General features: G+C 38.7%; 1 protein-coding gene across 1 annotated transcript in view; it reads right to left on the bottom strand.

The window, feature by feature from the left end:
* Nucleotides 1–14304, bottom strand: part of LOC146457894 (hemicentin-1-like) — a 51151-nt gene that overhangs the window by 36058 nt on the left and 789 nt on the right. The gene's annotated exons all lie outside the window — the stretch shown is intronic.

Raw genomic sequence — 14304 nt, 5'->3', positions numbered from 1 at the left:
TCCCCAGAAACATGGCTGAAAATAAAGTAGACTATGTATGTCATACCGATCACACAGCTCTGACCCCAGTTGTTCAAAGAGCGGATAACTTTATCCACTGGATAAGTCACTATCCAGCGGTGCAGATGTGCTCCAACCAATGCTTTTGGCAAGTTTTCCACTCAATCCCATACTTTACTTTGACATTATATGCTTCTACTCTATTCACAAATTACGGGGCAATCGAGAAAATCTTGCACACATTTCATCGACCAGATAGCGACCTATCCAGTATATAAAGTTATCCGCTCTTTGAACAACTGGGGCCTGGTGTTATAAAATTTTCACACCAGCATTATTTTTAAATTCATACCAACCCTTTGAGGTTGAACGAAGGAATATCAAAGGATAACCAGAAGCTGTTTTCAGCTTATACTCGAGCCATATTTGACTGTGTGGTGCGTAAGCCTACGATCTTTTAGCAGTAATAACTTCCAGCATTGCTAACTCCCCAAAATGGATAGATATAGAGATATACACTCAGGAAAAAAAAGTTCAGGCTTCAGAAGTGCATGATTCATCGTTTTATTGCTACAGCTCTGTTTGGTATATGGTCAGGAGCTGACCACTCTCATCACGCAACTTAAATGAATGACCGTAAAGATTCAAAAGCTGGCTACATAAAGTAATCAAAAACTGGTGATTTAAAGCAACTGCTAGGCGATAAAATACAATTCCACGTGCCGTGACAGAATTCATGTGCCATGATACAAACGGTTACGTTACGTTATACAAGAGGTTTTGGTACATATCTATTGATATGAGGGCATGGATTTGTGAAATCATTCGAACTGGTGATTTAACACAAGCGTTTGCTGGGCGATGAAATACTAATGCTCGTGGCGTGACACAATTCACGTGCCATGATAAAAACGGTTACTTTACATCATTCGAGAGGTTTTGAGTACATATCTATTTCTGTGGGGGGCTTGAACTTGGTAATTCATTGCGTTTGTTCAGGCTACTAAGATATTTTCTACGAAAGTAAACTTTTCGAGAAGACATAGGTTACATTTCTTGTTAGTGTTATTATAGGGTTTGCACTTTTCGAGTACTTTCCATTTAATTAGAAATGTTTTGTTTGCGTCCTTCAGGGTCCATATATTGTTCAGATAGTTCCGTTGCATTTCGTCTGTTGGCGTTTCGGAAGAATGTGTCGTGGTTTCGGTATCGTTCTTTGGTCTTCTTTAAAGTTTGATGCCAGTCCCACATACGATTCTGTTGTTGTTACCGTCGTTGGCTTGGAGCTACATGTATTTATTACTATCAAGTGGGCATTCTGCTTTCTTCCTGAAGTAGCAGCTAGGGTCATGATTTTGGTTTGGGGTTGTTGCTACATTTGAGAGTATCTGTTTTTTTATGTGATGCGATGATGGTTTTCATGTTTGGCATGCATGAGTAGCTGAGTTTTAGTGTGTGTCTGTTGAAGATCTTGTTTAATTAATGGGTGGTTCTTGGGGAAGCATTTGTCGACGATGGATAAAAACATCTGTACAATTGACAATTTCTAAATCTCCTATATTTAGCAGACACTGACAACAACACTCTAATATCAACTTATCAAATGAATATAAGCTCAAATTCTTTTACTCAGATGTATCAATGATATGAAACATGATTTAGCCAAAGCTCTGTGAGCTCTAGGGCACAAATTAAAGAAGTTTGTTGACAAAACGGTTTAATTTTTCCTTCTTGAACAAATTCAAAAACTGATGACAAAATTGCAAGTGTACGTTCGCATAATTTGTTGTGCGTGATGTATTCCTTGGCTCGCCAATTTTTCTGAATGTGCCTTGTTTCGCTTTTCGTAACAAAAATGCTCCGCGTGATAACCCATGAAGGTTCCGGGAATTTTTCCGGCGGAGGAATCAAACACGAGAATTGTCATCGCAGGACTGAGTGTGACACGATAGCGATCACGTCACCAATTACATCTCTACTGTATAAAGTCAAATTGGAAAATTAAGTCTTATTGTGGTCACCCAAATCAAAGGTATTTATCGGTACTTTCTTTTTGGGCTATTTTGATGTTTATTATGCGAAGTTCGAATTTGTACAGCTGCTTGAAAGTCTCTGGATGAAAACCTGAGGCGTGGACATTAAAATAAAAGCTAAAGAGCAGCAGTTTTCTCAAACGTGGATTTCGGCATTTCTTACTGCTAAACATCGAGCACCTCTGCTCTCCTATTATTCCAAGCGTTCACTAAGTCAGAAACTGTCACTCTTTTTCCCTCTTCCTCAGCATGCACTTGCGATCGATCGTTCGATTCAACATGACCATTCTCCTGCTGTGAAACATTCGCGTTGCTTGTGGTGAGGTCTGCATTCGAATCTTGGGAATTCTTTGAATTTTCTGAGCATTCTGCAGCGTCTTGCAAAGGTCCCAAACAAAGCTGCAAAACGTACCTCACAATACTTTTCTGTTTCGATTTCACATTCGCGTTTTCCATGCCCACCATCTACATCATGCAGAGTTAAATTCATGCGCGTGCTGCTCGTGCCACGAACCTTCCAAAGGTTCATGATTTCTTGCACAACTGTCACCCTCGCTAATCAGACGAAACGGATTCATGCACCATGTTCAAGCTACCTCCTCTTCTCTTATGCTATATCCACGGCCTTTAATCCTTACGTTTTCGCTTTCTTCGCCACTCGACATGCTATCATTGCCTTCACCTTTTTGTTCTAACGACTCCAGAACCCATTCTGCACTAAGGGAAACCGTTCACGAACGCTTCACAACCGACACCAAATGTTTTGATTCGAAAGAATAGTGACTTGCAGAATACATCGGGGAAAGGGAGGGGGAGCTAAGGAAGCGAAAAAAATGAGGGAGTTCAGGACTCTCCCTTCCCTTTTCCCGATTACTTGACTGGGCGCCTCACGGCCTGAGTACAAAGAACACAAAGAATTTGATAACAGGGTCCGAAATTGCGCTTTCCTGGTCGCCAATGCGACTAAAAATTTTGCACTGGCGACCAGAATTTCACAACTATAGTCGCCAGCAAGCGATTAACTATTTCATGCCACGATCATTATGCAAACAATAACTTTGATTTTCAGCCAAATCGATAAAAATAAAATTCAAAGCCGCCCGCCAATTGGTCACTTACTTTTTACCTTTCCACTGCTTTTGCAGTATAAAACTGATTTTCCTGTTATTATAAATCTATCACAACGCTCTACAACTCGAGCAGACTCTCGAGCAGTGGGAAGCTTCGCCGCCATGTTTTTTGAACAAGAAATGCTGCACAGTTGTGGCCTGGTGCGAACAACATGGCGATCCGTCGATCGTCTTGACAGAACGCAAAAGGAAAGATCATTTACGGTTTTGAACATAGAGCAAAGAACCAACCGGCAGTTTTTCAATCGGGTACATTTCTTCTCCAAAAGGCAGAGACAAGAGAAGGTATAAAGTTGAGTTAAAACATTTAGCAGTCTTATGAAACTACATATATAGCCCGCACTCGATTCATTCGTCGTGGTTTTTCAGTGGTTAGGTGTATAAATCGCCATTGCGGCCCCAAACGCGTTCTCTTGATCGTTCTGATTCTTAAAAAAAAAAAAAATTGGCGACCAGAATTTTTCATCTGGCAACCAAAAATTTTGGTTTGTGTTTCGCTGAGAAGGAAAAATTTTATTGACACTTTTTTTTCTGCTTTTTGGCGACCACATTAATCGATATGGCGACTGAAAAACAAATTTCAGTCGCCACTTGGCGCCTGCCTAAAAAAGTTAATTTCGGACCCTGGATAATGCGACCGAAAACTTTACTTGTGCTGCAGAGTACAAAAAACGAGACCGAGAACAATAACTTGTGGCCCGAAGTCTTATCTCTCGGTCCTTCGCGACCCAAGAAATAAAAAAGAATTTGATAACGCTATCGAAACCTTAACTTGTGCCGCCTTACGGCTCGAGTAATAATATTTAATTTTGGGAGTGCTTATAATAGCTTTCAAAGAAAAAAGATGAAAGCAATCTTCTCTCCCAGTCTCAAACCCTACAATCACTAGATGAACATGGTGCATTTTGACCCCATGAAATGTTGAGGTCTGGAGTAAGTGACCAACACAAAAAATACAAGAAAAAATAATGGGTGTTACTAGAGCGGTGTGTTGCCGAACTATACCTTACATTAATAATAATAATAATAATAATAATAATAATAATAATAATAACAATAATAATAATAATAATAATGATGCTAATAATTTTAATAATACTACTAATAATTATAACTACTTATATAGCGCTTATCCAGTCCTGTTCTTAGCACTTTACAAAGATGAAAAGAATTCATATCTGTTTAAAATAATTCGTAAAAAGATGAGTCTTAAGTTTACGTTTAAAAAAAGATTTAAATTGTCACAAGAACAGATGGCGACAGGTAGTTTGTTCCAGAGTTCTGGGGCCGAAACAGCAAAAGCTCTGGAGCCATACGACTTGAGATTAAAGTTGACAGGACACAGGCAAAATGCATAAGACGACCGGAGCATTCTTGAAGTTGAATAGCGGCGTATCAGGTCTTGTATGTAGATGGGGGACTGTTGGTGAAGAGCTTTGTGACTGAACAGAATTATTTTTAATTTAATTTACTCGGAAACTGGAAGCCAGTGGAGGTTGAATAAAATAGGGGTTATGTGGTCATACTTGCGAGAGCTTGCAATCAGTCGAGCCATGGCATTCTGTACTGATTGAAGCTTTTTAATAACATATTTCGGAACATTGTATAAAAGAGAGTTACAGTGATCCAACTTGGAGGTTATAAAAGCGTGTACCAGAGTCTCAGTGGTTTTAGTGAATAGCAATTTTCATTGCAATTTTTTTACATTGTACATCTTAATAGCACTTCTGAAACTATTGCAAAGGTCCTACAGCCCTATTCGCAACAAGTACTTGAAAAACATTAAGGACAGAGGTTAACCAAATGGCGCACAGGGTGCAGTTTCTGAGATCAGATGTTGGGACTGGCCATTGCCACTTTAACTGTACTTTCTAGCAAATGCCAACAACCTTGTACTACATGTACAGTACCTGACAGAGGTAATCTAACAGGAAACGCATTACTGGAATGCTTAGGGAACGCAAGGTGTGGTTCAATGTGATGAAGGTGCTATTGTGGCTTGAATGCTCACTAATCTCCTACTTCAGCTTCATTACACATTTAAGCTGGCTTCAAACAAGAAGAGATGAATTGATTTTCGTTCAGAAAAACTATTTAGGCTCCAGGAACCTCAAACTGTGCAAAGAGCCTGTGTATCCTGATGTATGATGATAAGCTTACATTATGTATATTTTGCTGTCCGACAATGCATCCGAAGGTACAGTAGACCATCCACTTTGGATGTAAGACGGTTAGTTGAGATTTATTGCTTCCTAAAAGATTTCAATTTACAGGATCATTAAAACAGGTTGTTGAAGTTTTTATTTGAAGAATAGTTTAGTGTGTGCAAAGTACAGGTAAAACCGAAAGTGCGAAGTAAACAACAACAGATTTGCAATAATTTGTCCCACACCAGGTCCAACTGGATTTCTTTTGTACAGTACATGTACTTGCCTGACAATTCCGGGAGACAATGTGCAGTTCCAGAAAATATCCACACCCTCCCACGGATGGTCAATGGAAATTCCGAGGGGGATGGGGGGTTAATGGACGGAAATTTCCGAGGGGTTGGGGGGTGTTCCTATGAAGAATTTCTCCAGAGGGTAAGGAAATTCACGAAAAAATCATAAGCGGCGCACAAAGTTGGCTGACAAGAATTTTCAGTCGCCACTACAGAAAAATAATTATAATCCAGCACAAAAGCAGCGCAAACGATGAATCATTCTGGAAAAATACATTTCGGTAGAAGTGTTACCTTGTCTGGTTAATCCTTTTGATAAGCGAAAGTAGCGCATGACAGGTATTTTTCTGTGAAGTTCGACTTCGCGGCGCGATCAATGTCATCAATCAGCCTCATATCATGCCGTGCATGGTTGTGACTTCACAATCGTTTGAAGTTCGAGTTTTGAATTAAATAAAAGCCCTCTTTACTCGTATTGTAGCATCAAATGAGGAGATTAAAAGGTCTCTGAACAAAGCAACTATTTTGATGAGCATGGCCTTCTCGTAGTTCTACAGGCTAGTTTGCGGTTGAAATCTATTTCTGACACGACGAAATGTACAACGGCGTGCTGTGAGCGCTGTCGTGTTCGATGAATTTATTTCCCACGGAAAATTATTTTACCGCAGCCACAAAACGTGTAATTTCTCCAATGCAATCTTTCACAAAAAAATTTACTGGAAAAAAGGGAAAAGATTCTGCAGCAATGAACATTGGAGTTGAAATTTGATCCCGTGGCACCAAATGCGAAACTTTCCCGATGTATGCAAATTTTGCTCAAGATTGAATTTTGTTGGACGTGAGACAGCGACGTTTATTTTATAAAAACCATATAAAACATTGAAAACACAAACTTCTTTTCTTTCTCGTATTCATTTCATTCACGGTCTCAGTGCCGAGACGTGAATCCACGGACTAATTAATTTTGAAGTTTTGAAAGGAGAACCGAGAACCTTTTGAAACTGTTCACAAAGGCGGCTTTCAATTCTTGTGCATGCAGCCAGTTTTCGACTGGGTTTTCAAAGTTCTTTAAAATTCTACTTGATAAATTAAAATCCTGCATCGTATATTCAATGTGCAACGTATATTCATAGTGGTTTCTTCGCGGTATTAAGATAGCAAATGTTTCTCTGCGGAGGTCATAATGAAAATGGAATTTGCAAAGGCTGGTCGTTTTTAGGTGAAAAAGAAAAGTTGTAACGTGATAGAGATAACTTCTTAACCCTTTTCCTACCAAGTTTTTTTTGGCCCATTTTTCCAAAACGGTAAAGAAAAACCCAGCTTGCTAATGTAATATACCATTTAAAAGGTCTTGATGAGTGTAATTCATTTCTGAACTCAAGATAACTAAAGGAGGTCAGGTCTTTGATAGAAATGGTTTTAAAACGAAAAAACTCAAAACTACAAAATTTCACTGATCGACTCATGTCATAGGTATACCTCAAAACTGTAGCTTATTTTGCAGCTTTGAATGCATAGAACACTCTGGAATATGTGAGAGTCTGTAAATGAATATTCCACAAATCATAGGGGTGGTAAACCACATCATAGATACCAGAGGGTAGCATTTTTCCTTTGAAATGCAAAGATCTTGCCAAGCCCAATTTGCCGACAAAATTTCACTGTAATTGAGCAAATGCTGACCAAGTTATGAGTTCAGGGCCCACTATAGTGGGTCTCGGTAGGGAAAGGGTTAAGGGCTCGAGAAAGTTATAAACGTTAACTACGCAAACACAAAGAATTAAGCCGTGTTTTATTAACGTAAAAAATTGACTATTTTAGAGTTTTTTCCAATTTTTCCGGAAGAGTCTCTTGGCCGAGACGAAACGCCGCGTCAGACTAGCCACGAACAATTCACAAGCAAAAGGATAAACAAGTAAAATAGCGAAGTATTGTAAATAGCTGAACTAGCGCAGTCGACGTTGCTTTAATAATAAAAAAATTGATCGTAATAGTGTGCGTCATCAATTTTCTTAGTCTAACTGGATTTTGAACTTCTGAGGGGTTCAGGGAGAAGGGTTTTAAAAACTCGGAAATTCCAGAGGAGTGGGGGGGGGGGGGTCATCATAAACCCTCTGGAATGGAAATTCCGAGGGGGTGGGGGGGTTAAAATATAAAAACCATGCGTGGAGGGGTATGGATATTTTCTGGAACTGCACAATTCCGATTGATATTTCAACATGCCAGCAGAATAAAGGCAAGTTCAATCGAAAAAGTTAATAGTTAGGACTCGCATCTCTTCATCGATGATATGAAAATGTCGGATGACAATTTTTTTTATTTTGTCTTGTCCGTGGTTTAATTTGTCATGGAGACTCCCTGTTTGATTAAAACATGGATAGGAAAAGACTTAAGGTTACCCTATACCTTCAGAGGTGTCTCGGGTTTAAGCGATGTAGCACGTCCAGTTTAAACTCTAGATACATGTACCTAAACCCCTATATCAAATTAAAGCTTATAGAGCTGGCTATCAAACTACAGTGTATACCAAGAATTTTTAAAATAAAGTGAATTGTCGAATTTTTCACGACCTCTAAAAGCTACATGTACAAGTCAAAGTTAATTTTGTTTTTCACTAATTTAATTTGCTCCTCAGTTTCCGGACCCAAAGCGCTTAAAAAATGTGTCTGTGTTTTGCCATATTCGATCACAATGAAAAGTTATAGAGCATTTTTGAAGTAGGATGAAAAGAATGTGGAGTGATCGTACAAAAATCGCTCTCGGAGAAAAAATATTTCGAAAGAAAAAATTCGCAGACACATTTTTGTCGTTTACATGTTAAACTAGCTACTGTCCAAATTTGAAGGCAAACGCACAAATTCCGTTTGAGTTTTAGCTCTTTGAAGTGGCTCCTCCTAGTGAAAAAATTGATTCGAGAAAACAGTGCTAAAAATTAGGCAATTCATTTTATTTCAAAATTCTTGAATTAGTGTGATAGCCAGCTCTATAAGATTTAATTTGATACAAGGGTTCAGGTATCTACAGTTTAAACTGGACGCGCTACACCGCTTGGACGCGAGACACCTCTGAAGGTATAGGGTAACCTGAATACTGGTATGGACTCATTTATGTTGTCGCCTTCCCTAATTTTATTGGCTATCTGGAAATCATTCTTTTTGAGTTGATATAAATTTACAATCCATTGTCTTGCATAAAGTGAGAGTTTGCCCATCTTTCCGACCAACACGAATGTCGTTTTGGGCACTTTAGACTGTGCACAAAAGTGTCAGAGGGAACGTGTTTTTCAAGATAATTAGCTGAACACGTTCTCTCTTGTGTTTCATTTTAAACTGGAATGCTTGGGGAAGGCTAAGGGAACACTAGGGGGACGCTTAGTGAACACAGAGCAGAATGCTTTAAAAACGTGTTCAGTGCAGCATTCTCTATTAGGTTACTTCTGTCCAGTACTGTACCTGCACCTCACAAATACCTTATTAGCAAGAGAGGATGAAGGTAAGAGAGGTAATCCCCCATATAGGTCCTATCCCCATCGTAATCCCTCTGAAGTTATTTTTAGAAGGTATCGATTTTCTCGCGGATAATGTTACCTCGCGCGTTACGTGTCTTTCACCGTTTTCAATTACACAACGGCTAATCACAATCATACACTTCCATAAAAGAAATTGTTTCTCGCGTAACTTCCGACGAATCTCTAAGAAATACACGTGATTTGAAAGCTTATAGAATGTAGACTTTATTGTCCGAAGAGATTTTAAACTCACTGTGTCAAAAATATCAAAATTTTCGTGCCGCGGTTGTGACCTTTATACTCGTCTGTTCAATCGCGGCTTCAATTCAAATATAATGTAACACTCTTGCATGAAAAAGCTTAGATTTGTTTCTCGCCTTTCTTTTAAAGAATCTCTTGGCTACATGCGTGATTAGAAAGCTAATGGAATGTAGATTTCAATGACCAAAGGGATTTGGACTCAGTGAGATAAAAATATCAAAATTCGTGCCGCGGTTGTGATGTTTTTATATTCATCTGTTCAATCGCGGCTTCAATTCAAATATAATGTAACACTCTTGCAAAAAAAAAAAGCTAAGATTTGTTTCTCGCCTTTCTTTTAAAGAATCTCTTGGCTACATGCGTGATTAGAAAGCTAATGAAATGTAGATTTCAATGACCAAAGGGATTTGAACTCAGTGGGATAAAAAAATCGAAATTCGTGCCGAGGTTGTGATGTTTATACTCGTCTGTTCAATCGCGGCTTTGACAGCTAAATGTAACACTCTCGCATGAAAAAAGATTTATTTCTCGCGTTTCTTCCAACAAATCTCTTAACTACATACGTGATTTAAAAGTAAATAGAGCGTAGATTTCAATGACTAAAGGAATTTTGTACTCACTGGGATAAAAATATTAAAATTCTTGCCGGAGGTTGTGATGTTTATACTCGTCTGCTCAGTCGCGGCTTTCAATGTTTCGACAGCTATTAAAATGTAACACTCTTGCAAGAAAAAAGATTTGTTTCTCGCGTTTCTTCCAACGAATCTCTTAACTACACGCGTAATTAGAAAGCTAATGGAATGTAGATTTCTATGACCAAAGGGATTTTGAACTCACTGAGATAAAAATATCAAAATTCTTGCTGGAGGTTGTGATGTTTATACTCGTCTGTTCAATCGCCGCTTTCAATGTTTTGACAGCTAAATGTAATACTCTTGCATGTTAAAAAGATTTGTTATCGCATTTCTTCCAACGAATCTCTTAACTACATACGTGATTCGAAAGTAAATAAAACGTAGATTTCAATGACTGTAGGGATTTTGTACTCTGCGATAAAAATATCGAAATTCGTGCCTGGGTTGAGATGTATGTATTTGTCTGTTCAATCACGGCTTTCAATTTTTGCCAGCTAATTGTATTGTAATATTCTTGCATTATTTCCGCACTGCAGGGCTCTAATAGAAATCATACCGGAGCGATTCTTTTCCAATCTGCGTTGTCCAAATACAATCACTTTAAACTCGCATTCGTCCTCAAAACATATGCAGGGAACGCTTTCTGTATGCATGTTCCGCCATTTTGTTTTTAGGTCGATTCGCGAAAGACGCGTAGCATTGCGTGGGAATCGGCTCAGCTGTCAACGTGGGTAAAATTCAGGATATATGATTGGCTATCGCCTAACCCTCTTGGGACACTGGATCTTGCGGGAGATCTAAAAATAACTTTAGAGGGATTACGATGGAAATAGGACCTATATGGGGGATTACCTCTCTTACCTTCATCCTCTCTTGTTATTAGTTAATGTCAACTATAGAGATAAACGATAGACAAACTGACTTATTTAAAATCACAATTTAAAGCACAAACTTTCATAAACATCATTGTGATCCCTACATGTACATAATACTTGTATGCCTGTAGTTTTGACGACTTTGATAGATGACACCCAGCTGAGTGTGAGACTGTCCACAGGGCCGTACATAGCGCGGGGGCAGGGGGGGGCAGCTGCCCCCAACAGGAAAATTAAATAATTTTTTTTCTGAAATGGTGTTTGAGTTTTTCTTGTAGCTATATTAGTCCAAAATCTCAAGAAAACCGACTAATTGACTGAAAAATCTTCCTTTAATGTGAATTCCAAATACTCATTTTGGAAATTCTTTCGAGGCAAAAGCCAGTACGAGTTTTCTTATGAAAATACCGTAATGATTATGTATTTTCGGCTGCCTGTGGTTTAGGGTTTGGCGGGAAACAGTGGACGAGTGTTTCTTGCCAACATTTGCAAAACATTTCTCTCTTGGTCCGCTGGAAAAATGTCAGGAAGAAAGCGCCCGTCTCCCGCTCAACGAGGTATAATGAACTTCCTCAACACCAAAAAAGGTAAGTATCAAACTAAAACGTGTCTAGTTGCCTTGGTTGCTATGTTCATTAACTCGTTGTAGCATGAAAATTGGTGAGCCACTTCACAGTTTTGTAGATTGGACAAAACAACATGGCAATTTAACTGTCCAGTGATTGAATACTCTATGAAATTAAGCTTAACTTTTCAAAATTTGATAGCTCCAGTGATGATAACAACAGTGAGAACAATGATGAGAACCAAACAAGTGAGGAATCGACTAGCACGGAAGGTACGTTTAATACAATTGAAAGAATTTTTCAATTGACTTTAGATTCGATTTTCGCAAATTATCGGCAGCGTTGTACAATATAGCATCAACGGTACTCTGATTTTTGGAGAGCTTATTCATATGATTGACTGAAGAATCTTCTTGTGATGATTGCGTAGCAATTAATTTTTTTGCAAGTATTTTCATATGTATAGTTTTCCTTTTACAATGTAGGTGGAGACATGATAGAAGAAAACCCCTGGCCCATTGAAGTTCTGGTGGAAATTTTTAAGTGGCTTTCAATAGAGGAACAACTTCAGCAACTAGCACCAGTGTGCAAACTCTTTTACCAAGCCATCCATACACCAAAGTTTTGGAAGATAGTTGATACTAATTCAGAATTTACACTTTCTTCATTTCATTCTGTTTTTTGGCACACTAAACATATAACACATCTCAGTTTTCGTTATTCTCAACGACAATTAGGATGCAGCAATCTGATAGCAAATGCTCTGAAAGATTGTGTCAACCTTGTCCACCTAGACCTGGTGTACAATACGTCAATTTTCACTCGGTATTTTATACAAAGCATGCCATTTTTAAGATACCTTGACATAGCAAGCTGCCAAAATGTGAAGGAAAGTACAGTCGAACCTCTCCCCAACGGCCACCTTTGGGGACAGAAGAAAGTGGCCGTTATGGGGAGGTAGGGGTGTAATATGACACTTTTTTTTCCGGGAAGTACAACATGTTTATTGTGCCAAGTTCATGCTTACTGTAGCCCATAACGGCAATCCAATCTTAAATAATATATATATATAGATAAAATACACAATAAAACGTAAATAATGTTTTGAATCAAAATGTTAACAAGATGAAACGAGCAAGGTTCGCAACATTCGCTATATTATAGTAGACAATTTATGCTTTCTGCAGCATTTTTAAAAATGGAACACAATCACAATACGTATATATCGTTAAAATGGATACAGAAACGTAATGTTCCGAAGATAAATGTTGATTACTGCATCAGGTTATAAAAAGGTGTTTTTTACAAAAAAGAACTGTACTAGCCGTTGTCGAGAGGTTATTTTGGCAGTTGGGGACGCACTTTAGTGGCCGTTGCCGTTGTAGAGAGGTGGCCGTTGTAGAGAGGTTTAAACAAGAGCTGATGCATGGACTGTCCGCCGGGACAAAAAAATGTGGCCGTTGTAGAGAAGTGGCCGTTGTGGAGAGGTGGCTGTTAGTGGAGGTTCGACTGTTGTTTAACACTATCCCTTAAAATCAAGAGAGGGCTGCAGGTTTTTAAAATGGGGAATTGTTTTCAGATAGAAGGAAATGCACTTGTTTCCATAATCAGGAATCTGTCTGACGTAAGAAACGTAGTTGCCAATTGGTTTGGCTCAATATCAGTAGAACAAGCCTGCAATGTTTTGCAGCAGTGCAAACTGCTGGCGTTTTCATTTTCACCATGCTGGGGGCCTCCTAACTTGTGGGAAGAATTTGTGCAAGATTTTAAACATGTAGAGTTTGGGGAGGATCTGTTAGATCACATCAAACGAGTAAACCTCCTGGGATTTTTGTATGATGATGAAGTAGAAAAAATAGAGACTCCTGTGTAATAGGATCTATAAAAATGGAGTAGTAATGGCTGAACAATGAAAGTGTTAATAAAAAAATAATATATACATGTATATATATGAGTTTGACAGCTCTTGTTTCTAATAAACAGTCAATGCAGCTCGCGTTTATTTTATTAATTTATTTGCAAGTCCATGTGTTAAAGATCCCAATGACCCAGCAAATTATACCGGTAAAACTTTATCAGACGACCAAAAACTTGAGCTTCTAACCATAAAGTTTAGCTTTCCGCACGGATTCAAGTTTCCGACAACAGCCGGAAGGCGTTTCCACCATCATGGATGGAGAAGCGGCCATGGCTGCATTTTAGCATTAGCAATGACACAGCTCACTGTGTCTGTTGTATATGTTTTTCCAACAACACTGGTCCAAATGAATCACCATTAATCTCAAAGGGCTTCAAAAACTGGAAGAAAGCAGGCAATGAGCGCCTTGACGCGCATGCGCGCAGTGAAGAGGCATAGCTTGAGTTTAAGATGGTATATAAATCATCATTCTGTAGCAGAGACCTCGGGGGCAATTTCAACCTAACAAAGGTGTTTATGCCATAATAAATCATGACAATTTAAAATGAAGACAACCTCTAAAAAAAAACAAGTTTACATGTATATCATGCTGAGTGATGTTGCACTATATTCACACGATTTAAGATTTGTTTATGCTTTGTTTTCATTGACTAGCCAGTGCCTTTACACTGGACTTTGCATGGCAGCTTGCATCAGACATGTTTAATTCTGCCATACACACAACCACTCTCACTTTGGCACCAGCACTTCCACTGCTCCTGATGCCTCAATCTATGCTGCTCTAAAAAGGGACCATAAATTGACTCTCCCACGTTTGATTGGCACTGGGCACCAAGATGTTGTCACTAATGTCTTTATCAAAAGCCCCAATACAAGATTTCTTGGATCTGAAATACATTTTGACCCATTATTTCCCAAAAAAAAACATAAAACAAAAT

Source organism: Pavona decussata, unplaced genomic scaffold (genome assembly GCF_977016875.1).
Source record: "Pavona decussata unplaced genomic scaffold, jaPavDecu1.1 SCAFFOLD_236, whole genome shotgun sequence".
Taxonomy (NCBI): Eukaryota; Metazoa; Cnidaria; class Anthozoa; order Scleractinia; family Agariciidae; genus Pavona; species Pavona decussata.
This window is presented reverse-complemented; position numbering and strand designations above follow the sequence as displayed.